Here is a 13,624-nt window from a genome sequence, read left to right as displayed (position 1 = left end):
CACACATTTGCAGGGATAATTAAATCCCAACTATTGAGGTTCCACAGAATCTGTACACAACAGACTGATTTTGGAGCTGCTGTCAAAATTCTATTCTCTGCTCTCTCCAGTAGGGGGTACTGTTGGTCTTTCTTAAGGAAATGCTTCAACTCCTTTCTACATACCAAACCAGTGGATGTGTCTCCTCTACTTCCAGTGGTCATCACCTATGCTCCTTGCACCTGTAAAATGGTCAGAGTTTTTAAGAACAACTTCCAGAAACTGACTCAGAATGTACAGCCACTTCAGAATCACAGGGTTATTGCAGCCTTCAGGAGACATAAAAACTTGGGCGACCTCCTCATTAGGGCCCAAATCTCTCCTCTCTCTGAGCCCAGGCACAGAACCCAGGGGCAATTTTTCCAGCACCGCAAATGGGTACGCAGTCACTCCAATGGTACTGTTTTTCGATCAATGTGCAAAGGGACCCCGAAATCCAGGAACTGTGTATATTTAATTACATGTAAAAAGTGTGGAATCCAGTATGTGGGAGAAACAGGAAATACACTCTTGACTAGATTTACCCAACACAGACACAATATTACACAAAAAAAGAACACTCATACTTACCTGGTAAAGCACTTTTTACTCCATGGCTGGGCATCTGTCACAGCGACGGCAATCCAGGTGAATTCGAGGTGGACAACACAGCAGAGGAAGAGAGCGGAGAGGATCTGGATGGCCAAATTGGATACAATTTATCCAAAAGGCCTTAATGAGAAGGGATTTGGAAGGAGTTAATCCCAGAGATTGTATATAGTTAATGTTTCACATTCTGATTTATCATTACTGTCTCTCATGTTGTATATTTCAACTCTTTGTAAAAATTAACTGGGGAACAGACTACCCCTGCAACTGGCCCTAATCCTAACCTTAGTGGACCCTATACAAATATTAATTCCGGCCCTAAACCTAACCTAATCCCTAATGGGACTGAATATCCCCCTATCCTTGGGATGGGCCCTAAACCTAACCTCAATAGACCCTGTGCAGAGTGTGTTTGGGACCCTAAACCTAACCTTAATTTACCCTGGACAGGGTGGGATTTGATCCCCAGCTCTAACCTTCCCCTGCTCCTCTTTACCTCTCCTCCCTCCACCTTTTAACCCTATCCATGGGATTCCACTTTAAAGCTCCTTTGAGTGAGATTGGGGTAATCCTGGACACCCGAGACGGGAACAGGTACGGTCTGTGCATTGGAGCCCGGCCCCCTTCGGGGTCCGTGCTCCCAATTTTGATTTCCCCTAACCGGCCTGTGCCGCCTGCTCGCCCGCTTGGGTTCTCCGGGACCCCCACCTGATGTTTCCCCCTAAAAAAGGAAAAAGAGATTAATACACTTATCATTGTACAATATGACTACACTGATATGAGAGACTGTTTATCTATGTTCTCTTATAGGAGCCAGGATAACCTTTTAACCCCTGCATGAGCTGAGGGATGTTTTAGTTCACGGATTTATTGTCTGGAACTGTCAATTTACAGTGTACCATTTTCATGTTATGTATATACTTACTGTGATCGCTCACGGAATTATTGGTACAAACTCACTTTACAGACAATATATATTATTAACCTGAAATGTTTCTTTGGTGGATGAGATACCCCATGGAATATTGTACTGTATAACATTACATATGACTGTAAGTTTCATATCTCCATATGATGAAGAGACTAATGCCAGCCGGCTTCCACACCCATATGTAAATAGAAAAAAAGTTTTTTATGTGTGTGCCGCGGACATTCAATGTTCCAGAGGTCCATGAAAGCAACAGGTGTGGGTGCGACCAATCAGAACCCCGATCTCACAAGGACTTTTGATTTGAACTATGTGTGGGCTACTGATTGGTGCGAAAGCGCGGTCACCCTAAGCATTGTGGGAAGTGTGGTCCGACCCACACGCAAACTGTATGGACGCTTCTTGTACAGCACGCAATCTGCACCGGACAATCATATTTGGACTTCTTTGCTTCTATTTGGACTTCTTTAATTCTGTAGCAAGCCAGCCTGAAGAAGGTTTATCCAAGACCGAAACGTCGCGACCTTGGCTTGTATTATATGGTTTTTGTATATATTTTTTGTATATATCTTTTACACTTTGTTTTATTGAATTTGAGCAATAAAAATACGCTCATTTATCATAAAGTCGGTAGCACGAGTCATCCGTGGGCGCAGCATCGCCTAGCATTACCTACACGACCGGTGGAGAAGAGAGGTGGTAGCTAAAGCCATCAGTGGCGGTACAACCATGCCCACGTTCACAACGGATGACCAGTGGACCGTTGTTCGGCGGCGCAGAGACCGGAGAAGAGATCGCGGCTGGGCAGCAGAGGGGTACGCACGCAGGTCCCCCCGCCGCAGCAGTTATCCATCTCGTACAGGTCGGATGACCTACGCGGCCGCCGTGAGAGGAGAACACCGCAACGGTGAGCGACACTTCCCCCACGCACCACAGCGGAGATGGGAGGAAGAGCGGCCCGCGACAGACCGCTATGCAGCCGAACGGTGGAGCCGCAGAGGAGAGCGCGGCTGGACAGCCGTGGAGGACACACGCAGACCGCCCAGATACAGCAGTTATCCATCTCGAGAGGCTCGGAGAACCTACGCGGCGGTCGTAAGGGGAGAACATCGCAGCGGTGAGCGACACTTCTTCCACGCACCACAACAGAGATGGGAGAGAGAACGGCCCGCGACGGACCGTTATGCAGCCGAACAGAGGGGTCGGGGAGGAGAGCGCGGCTGGACAGCCGTGGAGAACGCACGCAGACCGCCCCGACACACCAGTTACCCGTCTCGAGAGACTCGGAGGATTCATGCAGCGGCCGTGAGAGAGGAGCACCGCGGTCATGATCCGGATTTCTTCCACGCGCCACAGCGACGTCAGAGGGGACGACAGCAGACGACAGGTCGCTTTGCAACCGGACCAGGGAATCGGACCGGACGGGACCGACGCTTTGAACGGAGACCAGCTCAGGACAACCGGTATGTGAGAAACACTCGAATTGAACGAGCTGGTCCTCCTGTTCATAAAATACCGTCGGAGGATCCAGACTTTTCTGCGAAAGTCCGCGTCATTCACAGACTGATCAAAGCTGTACATCACTTAAAGAATGTGACTAATGACAATTATCCTCCTTCGCTAAATAAAATAACACACAATTTAAAGACTGTCATTAAGCCAGCAGTCCCCACGAAAAAAACACAGACCAGGATTGAGGAGAACGCAAAAAATTGGGCCAGCACGACCATGATGATTCTCCGGCAACATTACACTCAGAGTGTGGAGGAGGAGATCAAATGTCTCTCTGAGTTTTCCAAACAGGATTGGGAGGGCCCATTCCAAATAGCCGCCTCCTGGGCTAGGAGGAACCTGGGCCGCCGCCTCCTACCAGACTCTCTAGAACAGGCCAGAGCTGAGATCGTAGCCAAGTGGAGTGACCTGGGACCTACCACTGCGACAGAGGAGGAGGACACCACCACGACAACTACACGGGGGCCAAGTGGTTGTGTGATGAGACTGCAGCAGGACACCATTGAACTCCTTAGCGAGGTAACGCAGCCTAATGCTATTGTCACACAAACCGCCCCGATACAGACCGGCGCTGGTCGGATGGTGACTGTTTCTGCACAGGTGCACGCCCCGCCCGCACCATGCAGAACTTCCAAAACAACAACGGCAACGATGACGGACCACGTCGCGGGGGACTGGTCGCCCTTCGGTGAGACGGAGCAGCAGTCAGAGAGGGAACCAACACCTTCCCCTCCTCTGGAGCCTTTACAACTAACGGAGCCAAATCTGGAGACTCCGAAAGACCAGAGAGTGGGCAGGCTCCTCGCCTCGCTTCAAGAGACAACATGCCAGGAACGACCACTTTCCCCCTCCACCCAAACACCGCAACCTGATCAGGTGTCACACACTGAGGTGCTGGACCTCACACAGGGGGAGTCCACCCCTATTAAGGCAAGACGCATTGGCCCTGTGAAAGGGTTTAAACCACAAACAGCTTCTCACCAGGGCCCACCTCGCAGCGGTTTAGACAGACTCAGCTCCTGTGTGCAAACTCGGCTCCAGATTCAGCCAGCAGAAGGATCACCATCTCCTCCACCATCTCTTCCTTCTTCACCGACCGTACCGGGACAGCAGGTGAGGACCCCGACCAGACATCCCAACACATACAGGAAACTGACAGACTGGCATCTACACGTCGGGGACCCCTGGCTCATCGTCGGCGATTCTAATGTTAGCAAATTGCCTCCCTTTGCAACCGACAGCCTTCAGATTGACAGTTTCCCGGGGGCTAAATGGTGGCATGCAGAGTTCATCCTACAGAAGGCCACTATTGACACTACGGTGACACATCTGATCCTGTCTTTTGGCATTAACAACAGGTCCCAGAGAGACAAAAATGTGCCTGTTCTAGAACTAAAGAGAGTCCTTAAGACAGCCCGGGAGAAATTCCCTGAGGCAGACATTTATGTGCCTGAGGTTAACTTTTCCTCTGCTCTCCCTCAGATCGAACAGGACACTTTGCTGCACATGAACACCTTTATTACAGGTTTAAAAGAGCACATCCCAGCCCTCGCCCCAGACAGCTTCTCCACAGAAGATGATGATGTTCACTGGTCGCTTGAAACTGCAGAGGCAATGCTTCAGCACTGGGAGAAGTATGTAAATGGGGAATCCCCACAAGCCTGAGACGGGAGGGGTCAAGTGATTTACATGTTGTAAATGGTGTCATGAACTTGTCCAAAAAATTCCGTCCTTCCATTGCTCAGCGGACCCTACTGAATAGAGGCCTGACTTTTATCCCCACAAAAGGCTATAACAAAAATCTAAAATTACAGTGTAAATATGACATTCAACAGTACCATAGGAGGATCAAATTGGCTGCCTTTTATGGAGATAAAAATGAGTCTCGATCTCAGCCCTTCACTCCAAAATCATACTGGTCACCACCCAACGCTCAGCTTCCATCCCAAATTCTTAATTTGATCAAAACAGATAATGAATATTTTCAAAACCACTTTAATATAGGACGACTTAAGTCCAATTTGACAGTAGAAGAGATAAAGGCCCTAACAGAATTGAAAGGAAATAAACAAATTATCATTAAACCAGCAGACAAGGGAAGCGCAGTCGTAATTTTGGATAGAGAACAGTATTTGGAGGAAGGCTACAGACAATTGAACGACAAAACATACTATTTGAAACTAAAAAAACCCATTTACCACGAAACAATACCACTTGTGGAAAAGATTATTAATAACTTGAACCAAAAGAAATTTATAAACCTAAAACAAAAGACCTATTTACTGGGCTCCGCTGAGCCAAGAGGAAGGCTTTTTTACATGCTGCCTAAGATCCACAAGGATCCGGCGAAATGGAGTGTCCCCTTTCAGGTGCCCCCAGGACGACCAATCGTTTCAGACTGTGATAGTGAGACGTATTATACAGCTGAATACCTGGACCATTTCCTGACTCCTTTATCCACAAAACATGCAAGCTATATCAAAGATACATATGATTTTGTGGATAAAGTGAAGCAAATAGAAGTCCCCACTGATGCTTTTCTGTTTTCCATAGACATTGACAGCCTTTACACAAACATTGACATTGGTGAAGGCATTGACTCCATTAAGAGAGTCTTTCAAAGATACCCGGATAAGAAAAGGCCAGAAAAAGAATTACTACAACTTTTAGAAATAAACCTCACAAGGAACGATTTTGAATTCAATGGTGACTTCTATTTACAAATCAAGGGGACAGCTATGGGGAAAAAGTTTGCCCCAGCATATGCGAATATTTTCATGGCAGAGTGGGAGACCTCTGCACTAAATAAGTGTATCAAAAAACCGCTGTACTACTATCGCTTTCTGGACGATATCTGGGGAATTTGGCAGCATTCTGAGCAGGATTTTGAGGTGTTTTTGAAGACTTTAAATGACCACAATGCCTCTATCAAGCTCAAATCAACCATCAATAAAACTTCTATTGATTTTCTGGATACGACCACATTCAAGGGCCCAAATTTCCTCAATGACCACAAATTGGATATTAAAGTTTTTTTTAAACCCACAGATACACATGCCCTGCTATTTAAAACCAGCTTCCACCCCAAACACACATTTGCAGGGATAATTAAATCCCAACTATTGAGGTTCCACAGAATCTGTACACAACAGACTGATTTTGGAGCTGCTGTCAAAATTCTATTCTCTGCTCTCTCCAGTAGGGGGTACTGTTGGTCTTTCTTAAGGAAATGCTTCAACTCCTTTCTACATACCAAACCAGTGGATGTGTCTCCTCTACTTCCAGTGGTCATCACCTATGCTCCTTGCACCTGTAAAATGGTCAGAGTTTTTAAGAACAACTTCCAGAAACTGACTCAGAATGTACAGCCACTTCAGAATCACAGGGTTATTGCAGCCTTCAGGAGACATAAAAACTTGGGCGACCTCCTCATTAGGGCCCAAATCTCTCCTCTCTCTGAGCCCAGGCACAGAACCCAGGGGCAATTTTTCCAGCACCGCAAATGGGTACGCAGTCACTCCAATGGTACTGTTTTTCGATCAATGTGCAAAGGGACCCCGAAATCCAGGAACTGTGTATATTTAATTACATGTAAAAAGTGTGGAATCCAGTATGTGGGAGAAACAGGAAATACACTCTTGACTAGATTTACCCAACACAGACACAATATTACACAAAAAAAGAACACTCATACTTACCTGGTAAAGCACTTTTTACTCCATGGCTGGGCATCTGTCACAGCGACGGCAATCCAGGTGAATTCGAGGTGGACAACACAGCAGAGGAAGAGAGCGGAGAGGATCTGGATGGCCAAATTGGATACAATTTATCCAAAAGGCCTTAATGAGAAGGGATTTGGAAGGAGTTAATCCCAGAGATTGTATATAGTTAATGTTTCACATTCTGATTTATCATTACTGTCTCTCATGTTGTATATTTCAACTCTTTGTAAAAATTAACTGGGGAACAGACTACCCCTGCAACTGGCCCTAATCCTAACCTTAGTGGACCCTATACAAATATTAATTCCGGCCCTAAACCTAACCTAATCCCTAATGGGACTGAATATCCCCCTATCCTTGGGATGGGCCCTAAACCTAACCTCAATAGACCCTGTGCAGAGTGTGTTTGGGACCCTAAACCTAACCTTAATTTACCCTGGACAGGGTGGGATTTGATCCCCAGCTCTAACCTTCCCCTGCTCCTCTTTACCTCTCCTCCCTCCACCTTTTAACCCTATCCATGGGATTCCACTTTAAAGCTCCTTTGAGTGAGATTGGGGTAATCCTGGACACCCGAGACGGGAACAGGTACGGTCTGTGCATTGGAGCCCGGCCCCCTTCGGGGTCCGTGCTCCCAATTTTGATTTCCCCTAACCGGCCTGTGCCGCCTGCTCGCCCGCTTGGGTTCTCCGGGACCCCCACCTGATGTTTCCCCCTAAAAAAGGAAAAAGAGATTAATACACTTATCATTGTACAATATGACTACACTGATATGAGAGACTGTTTATCTATGTTCTCTTATAGGAGCCAGGATAACCTTTTAACCCCTGCATGAGCTGAGGGATGTTTTAGTTCACGGATTTATTGTCTGGAACTGTCAATTTACAGTGTACCATTTTCATGTTATGTATATACTTACTGTGATCGCTCACGGAATTATTGGTACAAACTCACTTTACAGACAATATATATTATTAACCTGAAATGTTTCTTTGGTGGATGAGATACCCCATGGAATATTGTACTGTATAACATTACATATGACTGTAAGTTTCATATCTCCATATGATGAAGAGACTAATGCCAGCCGGCTTCCACACCCATATGTAAATAGAAAAAAAGTTTTTTATGTGTGTGCCGCGGACATTCAATGTTCCAGAGGTCCATGAAAGCAACAGGTGTGGGTGCGACCAATCAGAACCCCGATCTCACAAGGACTTTTGATTTGAACTATGTGTGGGCTACTGATTGGTGCGAAAGCGCGGTCACCCTAAGCATTGTGGGAAGTGTGGTCCGACCCACACGCAAACTGTATGGACGCTTCTTGTACAGCACGCAATCTGCACCGGACAATCATATTTGGACTTCTTTGCTTCTATTTGGACTTCTTTAATTCTGTAGCAAGCCAGCCTGAAGAAGGTTTATCCAAGACCGAAACGTCGCGACCTTGGCTTGTATTATATGGTTTTTGTATATATTTTTTGTATATATCTTTTACACTTTGTTTTATTGAATTTGAGCAATAAAAATACGCTCATTTATCATAAAGTCGGTAGCACGAGTCATCCGTGGGCGCAGCATCGCCTAGCATTACCTACACGACCGGTGGAGAAGAGAGGTGGTAGCTAAAGCCATCAGTGGCGGTACAACCATGCCCACGTTCACAACGGATGACCAGTGGACCGTTGTTCGGCGGCGCAGAGACCGGAGAAGAGATCGCGGCTGGGCAGCAGAGGGGTACGCACGCAGGTCCCCCCGCCGCAGCAGTTATCCATCTCGTACAGGTCGGATGACCTACGCGGCCGCCGTGAGAGGAGAACACCGCAACGGTGAGCGACACTTCCCCCACGCACCACAGCGGAGATGGGAGGAAGAGCGGCCCGCGACAGACCGCTATGCAGCCGAACGGTGGAGCCGCAGAGGAGAGCGCGGCTGGACAGCCGTGGAGGACACACGCAGACCGCCCAGATACAGCAGTTATCCATCTCGAGAGGCTCGGAGAACCTACGCGGCGGTCGTAAGGGGAGAACATCGCAGCGGTGAGCGACACTTCTTCCACGCACCACAACAGAGATGGGAGAGAGAACGGCCCGCGACGGACCGTTATGCAGCCGAACAGAGGGGTCGGGGAGGAGAGCGCGGCTGGACAGCCGTGGAGAACGCACGCAGACCGCCCCGACACACCAGTTACCCGTCTCGAGAGACTCGGAGGATTCATGCAGCGGCCGTGAGAGAGGAGCACCGCGGTCATGATCCGGATTTCTTCCACGCGCCACAGCGACGTCAGAGGGGACGACAGCAGACGACAGGTCGCTTTGCAACCGGACCAGGGAATCGGACCGGACGGGACCGACGCTTTGAACGGAGACCAGCTCAGGACAACCGGTATGTGAGAAACACTCGAATTGAACGAGCTGGTCCTCCTGTTCATAAAATACCGTCGGAGGATCCAGACTTTTCTGCGAAAGTCCGCGTCATTCACAGACTGATCAAAGCTGTACATCACTTAAAGAATGTGACTAATGACAATTATCCTCCTTCGCTAAATAAAATAACACACAATTTAAAGACTGTCATTAAGCCAGCAGTCCCCACGAAAAAAACACAGACCAGGATTGAGGAGAACGCAAAAAATTGGGCCAGCACGACCATGATGATTCTCCGGCAACATTACACTCAGAGTGTGGAGGAGGAGATCAAATGTCTCTCTGAGTTTTCCAAACAGGATTGGGAGGGCCCATTCCAAATAGCCGCCTCCTGGGCTAGGAGGAACCTGGGCCGCCGCCTCCTACCAGACTCTCTAGAACAGGCCAGAGCTGAGATCGTAGCCAAGTGGAGTGACCTGGGACCTACCACTGCGACAGAGGAGGAGGACACCACCACGACAACTACACGGGGGCCAAGTGGTTGTGTGATGAGACTGCAGCAGGACACCATTGAACTCCTTAGCGAGGTAACGCAGCCTAATGCTATTGTCACACAAACCGCCCCGATACAGACCGGCGCTGGTCGGATGGTGACTGTTTCTGCACAGGTGCACGCCCCGCCCGCACCATGCAGAACTTCCAAAACAACAACGGCAACGATGACGGACCACGTCGCGGGGGACTGGTCGCCCTTCGGTGAGACGGAGCAGCAGTCAGAGAGGGAACCAACACCTTCCCCTCCTCTGGAGCCTTTACAACTAACGGAGCCAAATCTGGAGACTCCGAAAGACCAGAGAGTGGGCAGGCTCCTCGCCTCGCTTCAAGAGACAACATGCCAGGAACGACCACTTTCCCCCTCCACCCAAACACCGCAACCTGATCAGGTGTCACACACTGAGGTGCTGGACCTCACACAGGGGGAGTCCACCCCTATTAAGGCAAGACGCATTGGCCCTGTGAAAGGGTTTAAACCACAAACAGCTTCTCACCAGGGCCCACCTCGCAGCGGTTTAGACAGACTCAGCTCCTGTGTGCAAACTCGGCTCCAGATTCAGCCAGCAGAAGGATCACCATCTCCTCCACCATCTCTTCCTTCTTCACCGACCGTACCGGGACAGCAGGTGAGGACCCCGACCAGACATCCCAACACATACAGGAAACTGACAGACTGGCATCTACACGTCGGGGACCCCTGGCTCATCGTCGGCGATTCTAATGTTAGCAAATTGCCTCCCTTTGCAACCGACAGCCTTCAGATTGACAGTTTCCCGGGGGCTAAATGGTGGCATGCAGAGTTCATCCTACAGAAGGCCACTATTGACACTACGGTGACACATCTGATCCTGTCTTTTGGCATTAACAACAGGTCCCAGAGAGACAAAAATGTGCCTGTTCTAGAACTAAAGAGAGTCCTTAAGACAGCCCGGGAGAAATTCCCTGAGGCAGACATTTATGTGCCTGAGGTTAACTTTTCCTCTGCTCTCCCTCAGATCGAACAGGACACTTTGCTGCACATGAACACCTTTATTACAGGTTTAAAAGAGCACATCCCAGCCCTCGCCCCAGACAGCTTCTCCACAGAAGATGATGATGTTCACTGGTCGCTTGAAACTGCAGAGGCAATGCTTCAGCACTGGGAGAAGTATGTAAATGGGGAATCCCCACAAGCCTGAGACGGGAGGGGTCAAGTGATTTACATGTTGTAAATGGTGTCATGAACTTGTCCAAAAAATTCCGTCCTTCCATTGCTCAGCGGACCCTACTGAATAGAGGCCTGACTTTTATCCCCACAAAAGGCTATAACAAAAATCTAAAATTACAGTGTAAATATGACATTCAACAGTACCATAGGAGGATCAAATTGGCTGCCTTTTATGGAGATAAAAATGAGTCTCGATCTCAGCCCTTCACTCCAAAATCATACTGGTCACCACCCAACGCTCAGCTTCCATCCCAAATTCTTAATTTGATCAAAACAGATAATGAATATTTTCAAAACCACTTTAATATAGGACGACTTAAGTCCAATTTGACAGTAGAAGAGATAAAGGCCCTAACAGAATTGAAAGGAAATAAACAAATTATCATTAAACCAGCAGACAAGGGAAGCGCAGTCGTAATTTTGGATAGAGAACAGTATTTGGAGGAAGGCTACAGACAATTGAACGACAAAACATACTATTTGAAACTAAAAAAACCCATTTACCACGAAACAATACCACTTGTGGAAAAGATTATTAATAACTTGAACCAAAAGAAATTTATAAACCTAAAACAAAAGACCTATTTACTGGGCTCCGCTGAGCCAAGAGGAAGGCTTTTTTACATGCTGCCTAAGATCCACAAGGATCCGGCGAAATGGAGTGTCCCCTTTCAGGTGCCCCCAGGACGACCAATCGTTTCAGACTGTGATAGTGAGACGTATTATACAGCTGAATACCTGGACCATTTCCTGACTCCTTTATCCACAAAACATGCAAGCTATATCAAAGATACATATGATTTTGTGGATAAAGTGAAGCAAATAGAAGTCCCCACTGATGCTTTTCTGTTTTCCATAGACATTGACAGCCTTTACACAAACATTGACATTGGTGAAGGCATTGACTCCATTAAGAGAGTCTTTCAAAGATACCCGGATAAGAAAAGGCCAGAAAAAGAATTACTACAACTTTTAGAAATAAACCTCACAAGGAACGATTTTGAATTCAATGGTGACTTCTATTTACAAATCAAGGGGACAGCTATGGGGAAAAAGTTTGCCCCAGCATATGCGAATATTTTCATGGCAGAGTGGGAGACCTCTGCACTAAATAAGTGTATCAAAAAACCGCTGTACTACTATCGCTTTCTGGACGATATCTGGGGAATTTGGCAGCATTCTGAGCAGGATTTTGAGGTGTTTTTGAAGACTTTAAATGACCACAATGCCTCTATCAAGCTCAAATCAACCATCAATAAAACTTCTATTGATTTTCTGGATACGACCACATTCAAGGGCCCAAATTTCCTCAATGACCACAAATTGGATATTAAAGTTTTTTTTAAACCCACAGATACACATGCCCTGCTATTTAAAACCAGCTTCCACCCCAAACACACATTTGCAGGGATAATTAAATCCCAACTATTGAGGTTCCACAGAATCTGTACACAACAGACTGATTTTGGAGCTGCTGTCAAAATTCTATTCTCTGCTCTCTCCAGTAGGGGGTACTGTTGGTCTTTCTTAAGGAAATGCTTCAACTCCTTTCTACATACCAAACCAGTGGATGTGTCTCCTCTACTTCCAGTGGTCATCACCTATGCTCCTTGCACCTGTAAAATGGTCAGAGTTTTTAAGAACAACTTCCAGAAACTGACTCAGAATGTACAGCCACTTCAGAATCACAGGGTTATTGCAGCCTTCAGGAGACATAAAAACTTGGGCGACCTCCTCATTAGGGCCCAAATCTCTCCTCTCTCTGAGCCCAGGCACAGAACCCAGGGGCAATTTTTCCAGCACCGCAAATGGGTACGCAGTCACTCCAATGGTACTGTTTTTCGATCAATGTGCAAAGGGACCCCGAAATCCAGGAACTGTGTATATTTAATTACATGTAAAAAGTGTGGAATCCAGTATGTGGGAGAAACAGGAAATACACTCTTGACTAGATTTACCCAACACAGACACAATATTACACAAAAAAAGAACACTCATACTTACCTGGTAAAGCACTTTTTACTCCATGGCTGGGCATCTGTCACAGCGACGGCAATCCAGGTGAATTCGAGGTGGACAACACAGCAGAGGAAGAGAGCGGAGAGGATCTGGATGGCCAAATTGGATACAATTTATCCAAAAGGCCTTAATGAGAAGGGATTTGGAAGGAGTTAATCCCAGAGATTGTATATAGTTAATGTTTCACATTCTGATTTATCATTACTGTCTCTCATGTTGTATATTTCAACTCTTTGTAAAAATTAACTGGGGAACAGACTACCCCTGCAACTGGCCCTAATCCTAACCTTAGTGGACCCTATACAAATATTAATTCCGGCCCTAAACCTAACCTAATCCCTAATGGGACTGAATATCCCCCTATCCTTGGGATGGGCCCTAAACCTAACCTCAATAGACCCTGTGCAGAGTGTGTTTGGGACCCTAAACCTAACCTTAATTTACCCTGGACAGGGTGGGATTTGATCCCCAGCTCTAACCTTCCCCTGCTCCTCTTTACCTCTCCTCCCTCCACCTTTTAACCCTATCCATGGGATTCCACTTTAAAGCTCCTTTGAGTGAGATTGGGGTAATCCTGGACACCCGAGACGGGAACAGGTACGGTCTGTGCATTGGAGCCCGGCCCCCTTCGGGGTCCGTGCTCCCAATTTTGATTTCCCCTAACCGGCCTGTGCCGCCTGCTCGCCCG

This window comes from Aulonocara sp. 'chitande type north' Nkhata Bay, linkage group LG23, assembly GCF_057382095.1.
Source record: "Aulonocara sp. 'chitande type north' Nkhata Bay isolate Kocher_YH1m ecotype deep benthic linkage group LG23, A_spYH_male_GT1.1, whole genome shotgun sequence".
NCBI lineage: Eukaryota > Metazoa > Chordata > Actinopteri > Cichliformes > Cichlidae > Aulonocara > Aulonocara sp. 'chitande type north' Nkhata Bay.
Note: the sequence above shows the minus strand (reverse complement) of the source record.